Source organism: Pristiophorus japonicus, chromosome 4 (genome assembly GCF_044704955.1).
Source record: "Pristiophorus japonicus isolate sPriJap1 chromosome 4, sPriJap1.hap1, whole genome shotgun sequence".
NCBI classification, from domain to species: Eukaryota; Metazoa; Chordata; class Chondrichthyes; family Pristiophoridae; genus Pristiophorus; species Pristiophorus japonicus.
In genome coordinates, this window is record NC_091980.1 from 37339645 (window position 1) to 37356406 (window position 16762).

Consider the following 16762-nt stretch of genomic DNA (forward strand, 5'->3'; position numbering starts at 1 on the left):
TTTCCATAAATCTTGTTTCTCATTGGTAACTGCTTTCCTCATTTTTGGTCACTACCTCTTCAGCTCTGATTCTCGGCTGTTTAGTTTGGAGCCAATCAAAAAAAGTATTTTAAAAATTCTTTCACAGGATGTGGGCCTCGCTGGCAAAGCCAGCATTTATTGCTCATCCCTAATTGCACTTGACAAGGTGGTGGTGGGCTGCTTTCTTGAACTGCTGCAATCCATGTGGTTGGGGAAAGTGTGAAAGAAAGAAAAACTTGGATTTTTATCGCGCTTTTCACAACCACCAGATGTCTCAAAGCATTTTTAAGCCAATGAAATACTTTTGGAGTGTAGTCACTGTTCGAATGTAGGAAACAAAGCAGCCAATTTACAGCAATGTGATGATGACCAGATAATCTGTTTTTTTGATTGAGGGATATATATTGGCCAGGATACCGGGGATACTCCCCTGCTCTTCGACATCGTGCCGTGGGTATCTTTTACGTCCACTTGAGAGAGCAGATGGAGCCTCGGTTTAACGTCTCATCTGAAAGACGGCACCTCCAACACTGGAGTGTCAACTCAGATTTTTTGTGCTCAAGTCCTTGGAGTGGGACTTGAACCACAACCTTCTGATTCGGAGGCGAGAGTGCAGCCACTGAGCCACCGCTGACACACTGACAAGAAAGCAAGTGTGGCACTTACAGGAATTAAAACTTTCATTTATTATAAAGTCAGCAAATACACTGTGGGCACATTAAGTGCATCAAACAGCTAATAGCTTGTTCCCAGCTCAATGCTGCGCAACTGATACTCTAAAACTCTGGGAGAGAGATGTATTTCTCATGCGCGCTCTCCTCCCAAAAAAATTATTGTCAGGCCTGCCCTCCCCAATAGTCCCAGATGCTGTATCCCCTTAATGTTTCTGGATCCCAAAACCTCCTCTTCCACAATCTTACCAGCACTTTGGACCTCCCTCCTCTGTGTTCTTTAGGACCACAGAACCTACCTGCTATTAATGGTACCCTACCCCAGCATGTTCCTCGCATCACTCCTATCCTCGCTGCTCCCGATCCTTTCCATTACTCCCAGACTCCTTAGATGCCATTCAAAATACTCCCAGACTCTATGACCCCCTTCTAGTGTCCCCAGCCTGCAGAATCCCTCTCACAGTCCTGACAGACCTTGGGATCCCACTCCCACACTCCCATTACTCCCGAAATTGAGCACCCAGCTACCCAATACTCACCGATTCCAATGCTATCTGCTCCTCTCGTATCCAACCACCCAATAATATGCCATATGATGCACAGTATAAAACAACACATCCTCTGATTCACTATGAGCAATATCCCAGGACATATGCTAGTAATACAATGAAAGTCATTGGTTATATTGGAGTTTAAGTTTAATACTTTCTCACGCTTTTATGTCACACTTACTATTTTTAGCTCTATTTGATCTCCTTATCGCTGAAGGAAAAGGAAATAGTGCAGGGCGTGTAATGGGCAGCCGATTCTCTACTACCTTTCTCATGTCCCCGTCAAAGTTGACTTTTACATAAAGTGAGCAATGCCACGGGAAATGCAGATTGAGAAATTCCTGAAGGAATTTGGTTTCTTCGTGGTAACGGTTGTCATGGTGAATGTTGATGGCCAGGACCTCGTGTCCTGCTGATGCCCAAGAACATTGACATTGAAGGACAAAAATCAACAGTCAACTGCCGGGAAAGAATATAGGTGGTAAACTATATTACATTTTGACAATTTGCACATGAACAGTGGCCACATTTCCTCAGACTACAGATTATAAATCTTTTTAACACCTGAGGCACAGCAATGATGTTCTAGCAGATCTGTATTTCCCAACCCTCTGCCCACCCTTTAAATTAACAAATTCCAAGAATCGTGTGCGTAACTCTTCTAATTGAGCAATAGTGTCAGATTGTCTTATTTATGCTAATGTTGGTTTCAAGCCATGAAGTGTATTGTTGTTTATAGTTTCCCTCATTGATGTGGAATCTTCTGCCTCAGACTGCCACATTCTCCATTGATCACCTAATCACACAAATGCTCCATCGATAAATCAGTCTAATGTACATTCCATTTATAGCCCTGAGATTCCTCCTATTTATATTCCCTCCTTGCCTCACTGAAGCATTCTATTGGCATTATGTATTCATTATCTGTCCTATGTGGAGAGTGGTTAATACATACAAGCCACGGATTCTGCATTGCTCAATCACACCCCAATCGAGCTACTGCACAGTGCAGACCAAGTAATGACTTTCTGATTATCTGTCATTATATGATGAATGAAATAAATATGTACCATTCAGAGTAAATATAGGATGGTTAACACATCATCAGTGTTAAATTGTGGGTGTTCAGGCAGTGGGAAAAGGTTGTAAAAGGCTGTATATCGCTAACTAGGGTTATATAGACAGCTGGGAAGATTGTAGTATCAGTGAAACTGAAAGGCAAACAACAGCCTGGCATCATGGAGAAGAGATAAAATCCACTTGCAGTTAATCGAGAATTCACTTTGGAGATAGTCTCTGGCAGATCAGATTACTTTCATCTTTCAGGGAGCTACTTTTCTTTGGTGAATTAGTTGATCACTACAACATTGCATTTACTTGTTGCAAATGTTCACTTAGTATGGATTCATACTCCATTGATGCTTAGGCATGAATGTGTCGCAACCGGTCACAAATTTGAATTGTAATGGGGACGTGTACATAGGAAGTAACCAAGACCTAGAGCTCAGCATGCAGACAGTAATACTGGATGTGATTGCAAAGCTGCCATTCAAAAGAGATTCAAATGGTGTATGTTGAAAGCATCAAAAGGTTTAGCTGATGTCATAAATGCGAAGAGTTAGGCTCGAGCAAGTTATGATTGCCATCTGAAGCTGAGATTCCAGTTATGAAATGACTCTTCCATGAATTTTTAGCATATAATCTAGTAGTTGATCTCCAGTTATGTGGCTCATGGCAGAGTGGAGTACAGTGTGTAGTTTGTTGCAAACATGAAGCTGTGTTTGCATTTAACCTAGCCTGTTTCTTTAAGGCCAGGTAAGGTATGCCCTATGTGGAAGAGGTATAAATGGGCACATTTTGAGGTCAGTTGGAGCCTATTTTGGAATTTCTGTAGATTGGAAGCTGTTTGAAAATTCACAGCTCCTTTCCTTGGGGAAGAGATTACGTTATAGAATCATAGAATGGTTACAACATGGAAAAAGGCCATTTAGCCTGTTGAGCCCATGCCAGCTCTCTGCAAGAGCACTTTTGTTAGTCCCACTCCCCTGCCCTTTCCCCATAGCCCTGCAAATTATCAAGCTCTGAGAAACTACCAAATAATGACAGAACTTCTCTTTTATTTAAATACTACTTTAAAGATGTTCAGTTGAAGTGTGCCAAGCACCCACGAGATGCATTCCTTTTATGTAAATAGATAGATACTATGGAATTCGAGAGTCACTTTCGAATTGGACAGTGGGTCCAATTCTCTAGGTTCTCCCATCTACCCTGTCACTGGGCTGGAGGAGTGCAACCAAAGTGTACTGCACCTGTCCAAGCCCGGAAGCACCTGCATTTCTTGGCCTGGGCCATGTTATACCCAGTGTTGGGCTGAGTGCTGGAAAGCAGGAACAGGAATCCAGGAAAGAGCTGCAGACCACACAGAGCAGAAAAGCCCCAAGGGATGGGAAAGTTTGAAATGCTCATCTTTTGGGCTTTTCTTTGTCTTGCTGGTCGGCTCCCTTTGACCCACTGACGGGGACTCTGGCAGAAGCCCAACTCCAGCTTTGTGGAGTGCCCCTGCCCCTGTGCACCCCAATCATAGCAGCAGGATAAATAGGCAAAAGGCCAAGACCACCCTCTTTTTAGCATGAACTAAGAATTGGCCCCGGGAACCTAGAAATCCAGCAGTAATTTAAAAGGGGATATGGTCCTTCTGGCAGATGTCATAGCATGTTCAATGTCGACAAAGAATGTCAGCCTTCAGAGAGAACGATTAATACAATTATTATAATCCCTATAAGTTTATTGAATGATAATCAACAGCTGGTTACTGGATTATAATGGGGCAAAAGTTGCAGCCTCGCCGGGTCCATACGATGTGCGCACGATGCGAGGTCTCGCAAATATCGGTTCTCGGGGAGCAATGCGCATGCTCCGAGAACCGGCTTTTCCGATCTGTCTAAATTTCTTTTGACAGACCCAACTCTTTGCCCAGCGAATGTCCTTCAAACTCTTATGTCTGGTAAAAGCAGGCATAGAGCCTACTTTTACCAGTGTAAGAGTTTTAAAACATAGAAAATTCAATTTAATCGCTCATTTTTATATTAAAAACCCTGTCCATTCAGGCAAGTTTATTTTTAACCCTATCAAAAAAATATTTGTTTCTGTAAAACCTTTCATTACATTCAATTTCAATTAATTTTAAATATATGAGGTGTTCTTTTTATTTATTGTGTTGTGTTTCGTGTTTTAGTGGGGTATTCATATTGACAGTAATGGGAGCTCGCACAAGCAGAGCTCCCCTTATTATCAATGAGAATACTACATAGTGATTATTGGTCCAGGCCCACGTGATTCCAGGATACAAATACCTACCTGGAGGACATGTTCCTGTATGCTGTGCAGCGAATGAAGGCCGCCGACTGGAATCCTACATTCCTCCGGGACCACCAGGTATTTTTGTAATTTTATTTTTGGGTCGGAGGTGTTCGTCCAAAGGAAGCCTCCGACCGCAATTCGCCCCCCCAGCATCCCCCTCCCAATAATGCTGGTAACTATTATAAAGAAAACAATGCTGTCTGGGAGTGATTACAAGGTGCAATCCTGTTGCAATCTCATATGGATTTTCTATATGGAATAATGGGTGCATTGGAGCTGCTTAGACTCTGTAAATGAGGGGTTGAGATGGTTTGTATATAGAAGGAGGTTGGGGGTGAAAAAGTTGTTGGATGGCGGAAGATAACAAGATTAAAGTTGTTTTGGCAGGAGAGATCCCTAATGTGTTGCCACCCTGGCAGCCAATCCCCTGCGATGACAGATGAATCAACATTCGCGTCCTCGACCAGGCCAACTTCCCCAACATTGAAGCGCTGATAACATTTAATCAGCTCTGTTGGGCAGGCCACATAGTTCGCATGCCAGACACGAGGCTCCCAAAGCAAGCACTCTACTCAGAACACCTTCGTGGCAAATGAGCCAAAGGTGAGCAGAGGAAAAGTCACAAGGACACCCTCAAAGCCTCCCTGATAAAGTGCAACATTCCCACTGACACCTGGGAGTCCCTGGCCAAAGACCGCCCTTAGTGGAGGAAGTGCATCCGAGAGGGCGCTGAGCACCTCGAGTCTCATCGCCGAGAGCATGCAGAGATCAAGCGCAGGCAACGGAAAGAGCATGCGGCAAACCAGTTCCACCCACCTTTTCCTTCAACAACCATCTGTCTCACCTGTGACAGGGACTGTGGTTCTCGCATTCGACTGTTCAGTCACCTAAGGACTCATTTTTAAAGTGGAAGCAAGTCTTCCTCTATTCCGAGGGACTGCCTATAATATAGAAGGGTGAGTATTGGAAAATGTGTTGCAGCCTGCTACAAATGACGAATCTAACCTGTTATATATGTGGACTTGTATTTACTTTGTACAGCCAACAGAGGGCTCATCCCCTGGAGTCCCAAGGGATCCCACAATCCCTTGGGAGCACAGGCATTTAAGGAGGCTTCACAGGTTGGAGAGGCACTCTGGAGAACTGCAATAAAAGACGAAAGTCACACTTTACTTTGAGCTCCCAGTGTTCAGTCTGACTCTTTCTCCAGACACAACAACTGGTGACGAGATATAGATAGCGAACCCAAAGATGCAGGGAACAGTGGGCATCCTGGAGAAATTCTCGGAGGGAGATGATTGGGAAACTTTTGTGGAGCGACTCGACCAATACTTCATGGCCAATGAGCTGGATGGGGAAGAGAGCGCTGCCAAATGAAGGGTGATCCTCCTCACCGTCTGTGGGGCACCAACGTATGGCCTCATGAAGAATTTTCTCACTCCAGCGAAACGCACGGAGAAATCGTACGCCGATTTGTGCACACTAGTCCGAGAGCATTTGAACCCGAAGGAAAGTGTTCTGATGGCGAGGTACCGGTTCTACACCTACAAAAGGTCTGAAGGTCAGGAAGTGGCGAGTTATGTCGCCAAGCTAAGATGTCTTACAGGACATTGCAAATTTGAAGGACATTTGGAACACATGCTCAGAGACTTTTTCGTACATGGCATTGTACTTCGCAAACGTTTGATTGTAAAGACCCCAACCTTGAGTAAGGCCATCGTGATAGCCCAGGCGTTCATTGCCACCAGTGATAATACAAAGCAAATCTCTCAGCACATAAGTGCTGCTACAAGTACTGTGAACAAAGTGAAGTTGTTTTCGAATCGTGACATACAGTACAGGTCACACATACCTGCAGCTGCACGTCCACAGATGACACAGAGTCCACCATCAAGGTTGATGAATGCAACGTCATTAACACCTTGTTGGCACTGCGGGGGTGATCATCGTTTCCATTCATGCCGATTCAAAGAGTATGTTTGCAAGGTCTGTCGAACAATGGAACACCTCCAACGAGTGTGCAGGCGATCTGCAAAGCCTGTTAAACCTGCACACCACCATGTTGCAGAGGAGGACAGATCCATGGAGGATCACGACGAACCAGAGCCTCAGATAGAGGAGACAGAGGTACATGGGGTGTACACATTCACCACAAATTGTCCCCCAATAATGCTGAATGTTGAACTAAATGGACTCCTGGTGTCAATGAAGCTGGTCACAGGCGCGAACCAGTTCATCATGGGCAAAAGATTGTGGTGCAACAAGGCCTCAAGGCCAGTCTTAACTCCAGTTTGCATGAAACTAAGAACTTTCACTGAAGAACTGATTACTGTAATCGGCAGTGCTACCGTAAAGGTCTCCTACGATGGAGTGATGCACAAGCTACCACTCTGGGTGGTACCGGGCGATGGTCCTCTGCTGCTCGGCAGGAGCTGGCTGGGAAAGATACGCTGGAACTGGGACAACGTCCAAGCGCTATCGCCTGCTGACGACACTTTGTATGCCCAGGTCTGAAACAAATTTCCTTCACTGTTCGAACCAGGCATCGGGAAATTCCAAGGAGCAAAAGTGCAGATACACCTAATTCCGGGGGCGTGACCCATCCATCACAAGGCGAGAGCAGTACTGTACATGTTGAGAAAAAGGGTAGAGACCAAGCTAGACCAGCTTCAAAGAGATGGCATCATCTCACCGATCGAGTTCAGCGAGTGGGCCAGTCCTATTGTCCCAGTCCTCAAGGGAGACGGCACCGTCAGAGTCTGTGGCGATTACAAAGTAACTATCAATCGTTTCTCCCTGCAGGACCAATACCCACTACCAAAGGCCGATGACCTCTTTGCAATGCTGGCAGGAGGAAAGACATTCACGAAGCTGGATCTGCCTTCAGCCTACATGACGCAGGAACTGGAGGAATCAGCGAAGGCCCTCACCTGCATCAACACGCACAAAGGCATTTTTGTTTATAACAGATGCCCTTTTGGAATCCGATCAGCGGCGGCGCTATTCCAGAGAAACATGGAAAGTTCACTGATCTCCTGAAGTTGGTCCCGCACACCGTGGTCTTCCAGGACGATATCTTGGTCACAGGTCGGAACACAGTCGAGCACCTGCACAACCTGGAGGAGATTCTTAGTTGACTCAACCGTGTGGGGCTCAGGTTAAAATGCTCCAAGTGCGTTTTCCTGCGGCCTGAAGTGGAGTTCTTGGAAGGAGAAATGCAGCGGACGACATCAGGCCCACAAATGCGAAGACAGAAGCAATCGAGAATGCACCGAGGCCACAGAATGTGATGGAGCTGCGGTCGTTTCTGGGACTTTTGAACTACTTTGGTAACTTCTTACCGGGTCTCAGCACACTGCTAGAATCACTACATGTCTTAGTATGAAAAGAGGGTGAATGGGTTTGGGGCAAAAGTCAAGAAAATGCCTTTGTAAGAGCGAGAAAATTGTTATGCTCAAACAAATTGCTTGTGTTGTATGATCCATGTAAGCGTTTGGTACTAGCATGTGATGCGTCGTCATATGGAGTTGGGTGTGTATTGCAACAAGCTAATGATTTCGGGAAACTGCAACCGGTTGCTTATGCATCCAGGAGTCTGTCTAAGATTGAGAGAGCCTACAGCATGATTGAAAAAGAAGCATGAGCGTGTATCTATGTGGTAAAGAAAATGCATCAATACCTGTGAGGGCTAAAATTCAAATTGGAAACTGACCATAAGCCACTTATAGCCCTGTTTTCCGAGAGTAAAGGGATAAATACCAACGCATTGGCCCGCATCCAGAGATGGGCGCTCACGTTGTCCACATACAGCTATACCATCCGCCACAGGCCAGGCACAGAAAACTGCGCCGATGCTCTCAATAGGCTGCCATTGCCCACCACAGGGGTGGAAATGGCGCAGCCCGCAGATCTAGCCATGGTTATGGAAGCATTTGAGAGTGAGCAATCACCCGTCACTGCCCGACAGATCAAAACCTGGACAAGCCAGGACCCCTTATTATCTCAAGTCAAAAGTTGTGTGCTTCACGGGAGCTGGTCCAGTGTCCCAGTGGAAATGCAGCAAGAGATAAAGCCGTTCCAGCGGCGCAAAGATGAAATGTGTATACAGGCAAACTACCTTCTATGGGGCAATCAAGTAGTGGTCCCCAAGAAGGGCAGAGATACCTTCATCAATGACCTCCACAGTACCCACCCAGGCATTGTAATGATGAAAGCGATATCCAGATCCCACGTGTGGTGGCACTGTATCATAGAAACATAGAAAATAGGTGCAGGAGTAGGCCATTCAGCTCTTCGAGCTTGCATCGCCATTCAATAAGATCATGGCTGATCATTCCCTCAGTACACCTTTCCTGCTTTCTCTCCAGACCCCTTGATCCCCTGAGCCATAAGGGCCATATCTAACTCCCTCTTGAATATATTCAATAAACTGGCATCAAAAACTCTCTGCGGCAGGGAATTCCATAGGTTAACAACTCTTTGAGTGAAGAAGTTTCTCCTCATCTCAGTCCTAAATGGCCTACCCCTTATCCTAAGACTATGTCCCTGGTTCTGGACTTACCCAACATCGGGAATATTCTTCCCGCATCTAACCTGCCCAGTATCGTCAGAATCTTACACGTTTCTATGAGATCCCCTCTCATCCTTCTAAATGCCAGTGAATAAAGGCCCAGTTGATCCAGTCTCTCCTCATATGACAGTCCAGCCATCCCTGGAATCAGTCTGGTGAACCTTCACTGCACTCCCTCAATAGCAAGAACGTCCTTCCTCAGATTAGGAGACCAAACTGTACATAATATTCCAAGTGAGGCCTCACTAAGGCCCTGTAGAACTGCAGTAAGACCTCCCTGCCCCTATACTCAAATCCCCGAGCTATGAAGGCCAACATACCATTTGCCTTCTTCATCGCCTGCAGAACCTGCTTGCCCACTTTCAGTGACTGATGAACCAGTCTCGTTGCACCTCCCCTTTTCCTAATCTGCCGCCATCCAGATAATATTCTGCCTTTGTGTTTTTGCCCCCAAAATGGATAACTTCACATTTATCCACATTATATTGCATCTGCCATGCATTTGCCCACTCACCTAACCTGTGCAAGTCTCCCTGCAGCCTCTTAGCATCCTCCTCACAGCTCACACCACCACCCAGTTTAGTGTCATCCGCAAACATGGAGATATTGCACTCAATTCCTTCATCTAAATCGTTAATGTATATTGTAAAGAGCTGGGGTCCAAGCACTGAGCCCTGCGGCACTCCACTAGTCACTGCCTGTCATTCTGAAAAGGACCCGTTTATCCCGACTCTCTGCTTCCTGTCTGCCAAACAGTTCTCTATCCATGTCAGTACATTACCCCAATATCATGCACTTTGATTTTGCACACCAATCTCTTGTGCGGGATCTTGTCAAAAGCCTTTTGAAAGTCCAAATACACCACATCCACTGGTTCTCCCTTGTCCACTCTGCTAGTTACATCCTCAAAAAATTCCAGAAGATTCATCAAGCATGATTTCCCTTTCATAAATCCATGCTGACTTGGACCGATCCTGTCACGGCTTTCCAAATGCGCTGCTATTTCATCCTTAATAATTGATTCCAACATTTTCCCCACTATTGATGTCAGGCTAACCGATTTATAATTACCCGTTTTCTCTCTCCCTCCTTTTTTAAAAAGTGGTGTTACATTAGCTACCCTCCAGTCCATAGGAACTGATCCAGAATCGATAGACTGTTGGAAAATGATCACCAATGGATCCACTATTTCTAGGGCCACTTCCTTAAGTACTCTAGGATGCAGACTATCAGGCCCCAGGGATTTATCGGCCTTCAATCCCATCAATTTCCCTCACACAATTTCCCGCCTAATAAGGATATCCTTCAGTTCCTCCTTCTCACTAGACCTACTGTCCCCTAGTACAATCGGAAGGTTATTTGTGTCTTCCTTCGTGAAGACAGAACCGAAGTATTTGTTCAATTGGTCTGCCATTTCTTTGTTCCCCATTATAAATTCACCTGAATCCGACTGCAAGGGACCTACATTTGTCTTCACTAATCTTTTTCTCTTCACATATTTATAGAAGCTTTTGCAGTCAGTTTTTATGTTCCCTGCAAGCTCCCTCTCGTACTCTATTTTCTCCCTCTTAACTAAACACTTAGTCTTCCTCTGTTGAATTCTAAATTTCTCCCAGTCCTCAGGTTTGTTGCTTTTTCTAGCCAAATTATATGCCTCTTCCTTGGCTTTAACACTATCCTTATTTTCCCTTGTTAGCCATGGTTGAGCCACCTTCCCCATTTTATTTTTACTCCAGACAGGGATGTACATTTGCTGAAGTTCATCCATGTGATCTTTAAATGTTTGTAATTGCTTATCCATCGTCAACCCTTTAAGTATCTTTTGCCAGTCTATTCTAGCCAATTCACACCTCAGACCATCAAAGTTACCTATTCTTAAGTTCAGGACCCTACTTTCCAAATTAACTGTGTCACTCTCCATCTTAATAAAGAATTCTACCATATTATGGTCACTTTTCCCCAAGGGGCCTCGCACAACAAGATTGCTAATTTGTCCCTTCTCATTACACATCACCCAGTCTAGGATGGCCAGCTCTCTAGTTGGTTCCTCGTCATATTGGTCTCGAAAACCATCCCTAATACACTCCAGGAAATCCTCCTCCACCGCATTGCTACCAGTTTGGTTTGCCCAATCAATATGTCGATTAAAGTCACCCATGATAACTGCTGTACCTTTATTGCACACATACCGGTACCTTATTTCTTGTTTGATGCTCTCCCCAACCTCACTACGACTGTTTGGTGGTCTGTACACAACTCTCACTAGCGTTTTCTGCCCTTTGGAATTCTGCAGCTCCACCCATACCGATTCCACATTATCCAGGCTAATGTCCCTCCTTACTATTGCATTAATTTCCTCTTTAACCAGCAACACCACCCCGCCTCCTTTTCCTTTCTGTCTATCTTTCCTAAATGCTCAATACCCTTGGATGTTGAGTTACCAGCCTTGGTCACCCTGGAGCCATGTCTCCGTGATACCAATTACAATCATACCCGTTAACTGCTATCTGCGCAGTTAATTCGTCCACCTTATTCCGAATACTCCTCGCATTGAGGCACAGAGCCTTCAGGCTTGTCTTTTTTACACACTTTGCCCCTTTAGAATTTTGCTGTCATGTGGCCTTTTTTGTTTTTTGCCTTGGGTTTCTCTGCCCTCCACCTTTACTATTCTCCTTTCTATCTTTTGCTTCTGACTCCATTTTATTTTCCTCTGTCTCCCTGCATAGGTTCCCATCGATGCGGACTTAGAATCCTGCGTTCACAGATGTAATACATGCTCGCGGATAAGCAATGCACCCAGGGTGGCGCCGCTAAGTTTATGGTCTTGGCCTTCCAAACCGTGGTCTAGGGTACACGTCGACTATGCAGGCCCATTCTTGAGTAAAATGTTCCTTGTGGTTGTAGACGCGTACTCCAAGTGGATTGAATGTGAGATAATGTCGGCTAGCACGTCCGCTGTCACTACTGAAAGCCTGCGGGCCATGTTTGCCACTCACGGCTTAACCGATGTCCTGGTGAGCGACAACGGGCCATGTTTTACCAGTGCTAAGTTCAAAGAATTCATTGACTTTGCGGGGGAGTGTTGTTATATATGTGAACTTGTATTTACTCTGTACAGCCACCAGAGGGCTCATCCCCTGGAGTCCCAAGGGATCCCATAATCCCTCAGGAGCACAGGTATTTAAGGAGGCTTCACAGATTGGAGAGGCACTCTGGAGACCTGCAATAAAAGACTAAGGTCACACTTTACTTAGAGCTCACAGTGTTCAGTCTTACTCTTTCTCCATACACAACATAACCTATAAAAGAACATTCAGGAAACATTTGATACATTGCTGTGGTGCCTGAGAAGAAGTAACGGAATCTGAAGATTATAAATGTAACCTCTCGATTCTGAGGGCCCATGATATACAGGAAATTATCCAAGGCAGTGATGGCTGCAAATGTTCAAGACAGCACCTAAGTACAATTTAATGGCAAGTGAGATGTGTTTTTAGCTAAAGAAAAGGCCACAGTTATTCGCTATTAACAGCTAAGAGAGAATGTGTCAAGCTGTTGGTGGAGGTCAAGATGCTGCGGTGGGAAGGTAGGGAAAAGAGAGACCTTAGTTTTTGTTGCAAAATGTCTTAGCACGAAAATAGGAAGGAATTATCTAGCAATCGTTATTGCACACGTCAGACAATGTTATCACCTCCTTTTCTATTCTTGAGTCTGCCAGCAACAATTTCACTTTTGGCTGTTTGAAATATAATAGGTTGTCATAATATTCTTCCTGTTCCAGAAAATTATTTTCCATATCCGAAGATGTCCTTCCAACAACTCTCCCCTGAGACAACAAGTCTAACTGTTAAACCCAATAAATCCACAGTCTGAGGTTTGGTCCTTGCCGAAGCAATAAACATTCCAATCAAATGTCAGGGCCTAGAAACATTACCAGTTTTATACGGTGGAACTGAACACTCATTTCAGTCAGTCGAAGATTGTCGTGGAAGGTCAGAGTTACACTGTGACAGGTCTAAATGCTCTGAGAGAAATGAGCCTGGACAGTCTCAATCCAGCTCTAAATTGGCACAGGCTAAATTGCCTCTATACAATGTGACTTAACTCGTAAACGTGGAACTCAACTGCATCAATGTAACATTTCCATTTTAGCAGCCATCTTTGTGGTCCCTTGGAGTAAAACTGGCGACATATCGCCGAATGGTGCTGAGAACTTACACCAACTAGGAAATGGTTTAAATCATTACAGCCAGAAGCAAGTGGGGGGGGCCGAAATTCAGTAGCGCTTCGTTTGGGGCAGTAACCGAGGCAAGGCGGAACCTCCTGCGCCAGGCACGGAAGTCCCACCCCGGCAACAAAATTGGGGTTACCACCTCCGAGAGGAAGCAGAGCGCAATGAGACACGCTCCACTTCCTCTCATGGGCAGGAAGGGGACGCAAAGTGCGGGGATTTTCCAGCACTACGCGGAGTGCTGTGCAGCGCTAGCTAGAGAACAGGTCCCTCCCCTTCTATTAAAGGGGAGGGAATGCTGCAAACTCTGCAATGGGGTGAGGGGCACCACTTCCCCATGGGGAGTGGGGTGCTGGCACAGAAGCAGAGTGCCGGGCTGCAACATCATGGCATGGACCCCACGAATTGGACAACACAAAATCTCAGCTGGTAAGTCGGCCATGGAGAAAAAATTGCACGCCACACCTCCCCTTGAATCTTAGCCCCACGAGCGGCATGCGGCCCATTTTGCGACCCATGGCGGCCTCACGCGGCAGTACCAAAGTTCCGCTGCACGGTGAAAATGGGTAGCTACGCACGGCGATGACATTGTCAGCAGAAGCGGTGCGCTGCCAGTTTGCGCCTCTGCTAACTCCTGCAGAATTTCATGGGAAGCAGTAGCAGCCTGGCACCCCAAGCGGGAAATCATTGCCGCCCTATTACAGAGACATATTCGAATTGACTACCCACTTCTCACCCAAAGCTGTGGTAACATCGATGAGTGGTACTAGTTTCCATTTTGGATACATGTGCTCCTGCACAGTATGTGGTGGTTAACAATGTGTTTTTATTCAGTTGGCCTTGGAAGAGATCCATGTGTGTCTGGTCAAAGTTCAAATGCATTGAGATTGAATCCAAGGTGTAGTAATTTCAAGCAGATGTGTTTTCAATTCATAAGGAATGGAAATTAGCTCCTATGCAATGTTTATTCAATGCATTACAACAAGTAGTGGAACTGAAATTGGAGTTGATCCAAGGGAAAATTTCATGCAAATGAGAATTTCACTATTCCAGCACAGTAACAAAGCAAATTGAGCTTATCATCGAGGAGGATGAACAAGTGGAGGATTTGTATAGATTGTACAAATTCTTCAATGCAATCTGACAATTATTTATATCGTAATATACTGCTGCCCTACTTGGATTTGAAGAATATATATTAAAGAATTTATGGTTCGGTGCCAGTGACTCTCTATACTTTCTATTAGTACAGCACTATTTGGTAAGTTCAGATTATATAGACTGGAGTAGAGGTGGAATTAAAATACATTACACATCACTTCACATAATGATAAGGGGTTCAGAAATGTCTAACAAAATGTATGTCTAACCGAATGAATCATAAATGTTAACAGATAAGCTGCATTGTTAATAACTTTATGTAAAATATTAGCCTGGATTTTGAGATCAGCAGCAAACAAAAACAGGGTTCGCCACTCATTACACTTACAGCTGCCCACATTCTTTCAATGGGCTTTTGAGCAGCAACATACAGATATCGGGTGTCCAATACAGCATGGCACCCTCTACAGAAGATCTTGGACCTGTATGAACAGGGAAAGCAACAGTATGTCTCTTCAACCAATCAGATTGAAGAATCCTTACTGAGGCACACACAGTCTGAACCAGGAAGTGTAAGTTAGAATATTTAATTCACTGTAAAATCATGTGTAGAAAGTAAAATCAAGAGAGGGAAAGAAAGATGGAATTAAGCGAGAGAGATAAAAGAAACAGAAAGAAAAAGTTTTTAAAAAATATATATTTTCTTTGACCTATCAAACCATTGTTAAAATCTGAAGGAATGAGAATCCACACTTGTAAAAGTAAATTTTCAGTGCCAGAGAGGTTGTTTGGTGGTAAGTAAAATTTATCATGGCGTTGAAAATTCAATTACACTTGAATGGACAAGCCCTAACTTTTTCTGGCCTGTTTAATCATAGATTTATAGAATTTTATGGTACAGAAGGAGATCATTCGGCCAGCCAAAAAAGCTATCCAGCCTAATCACACTTTCCAGCTCTTGATTCGTAGCCCTGCAGGTTACAATACTTCAAGTGCATATCCAAGTACTTTTTAAATGCGAATTAGGGTTTCTGCCTCTACCACATTTTTAGGCAGTGAGTTCCAGACCCCCACCACTCTCTGGATGAAAGATGTTCTCCTCAACTCTCCTCTAATCCTTCTAGCAATTATTAAATCTATGCCCCCTGGTTATTGACCTCTCCACTAAGGGAAATAGGTCCTTTCTAAATACTCTATCTAGGCCGCTCACAATTTAATGCACCTCAATTAAGTCTCCCTTCAGCCTCCTCTGCTCCAAAGAAAACAATCTCAGCTTATCCAATTTTTCCTCATAGGTAAAATTGTCCTGTCCTGGCAACATTCTCGTAAATTTTCTCTGTACCGTCTTTAGTGCAATCACATCTTTCCTGTAATGTGCTGACCAGAACTGCATGCAGTACTCTAAAACTATGTTTTATACAGTTCAAGCATAACCTCTCTGCTCTTGTATTCTGTGCCTTGACTAATAAAGGAATGTATCCCGTACGCCTTCCTAGCCATCTTAGTTACCTGTCCTGCTTCCTTTGTTGCTCTGTGGACATGCACTCCAAGGTCCCTCTGTTCCTCGACATTTCTCAGTACACTACTATTTATTGTGTTTTCCCTTGACTTTTTGGCCCTCCCCTCCCCAAATACCTCACACTTCTCCTGATTGAATTTCCTTTGCCACTTTTCTGTCCACTGGACCAGTCCATTGATATCTTCCTGCAGTCTATACCTTTCTTCCTCATTATCAAATACATGGTCAATTTTGTATCATCTGCTATTGGGTAACTAGTGGGTAAATGCCACAACTTCACACCCTTCATGTGCTTGAATGCCAAATAGAAACATAGAACATAGAAACATCGAAATTTACAGCGCAGAAGAAGACCATTTCAGCCCATCGTGTCCGCGCCGGCCGACAAAGAGCCACACGGCCCTTGGTCAGCAGCCCTAAAGGTTACATATAAACCTATGAGCAATGACGGAAAGGCAAAGAGCACCCAGCCCAACCAGTCCGCCTCACACAACTGTGACACCCCTTATACTGAAACATTCTACACTCCACCCCAACCGGAGCCATATGATCTCCTGGGAGAGGCAAAAACCAGATTAAAAACCCAGGCCAATTTAGGGAGAAAAAATCTGGAAAAATTCCTCTCCGACCCATCCAGGCGATCGAAACTAGTCCAGGAGATCATGCTGGCCGTATTCTATTCCCTGCAGTACTTACCATTATATCTGTGCCGTCCAACAAAAGGTCATCCATTCTAAT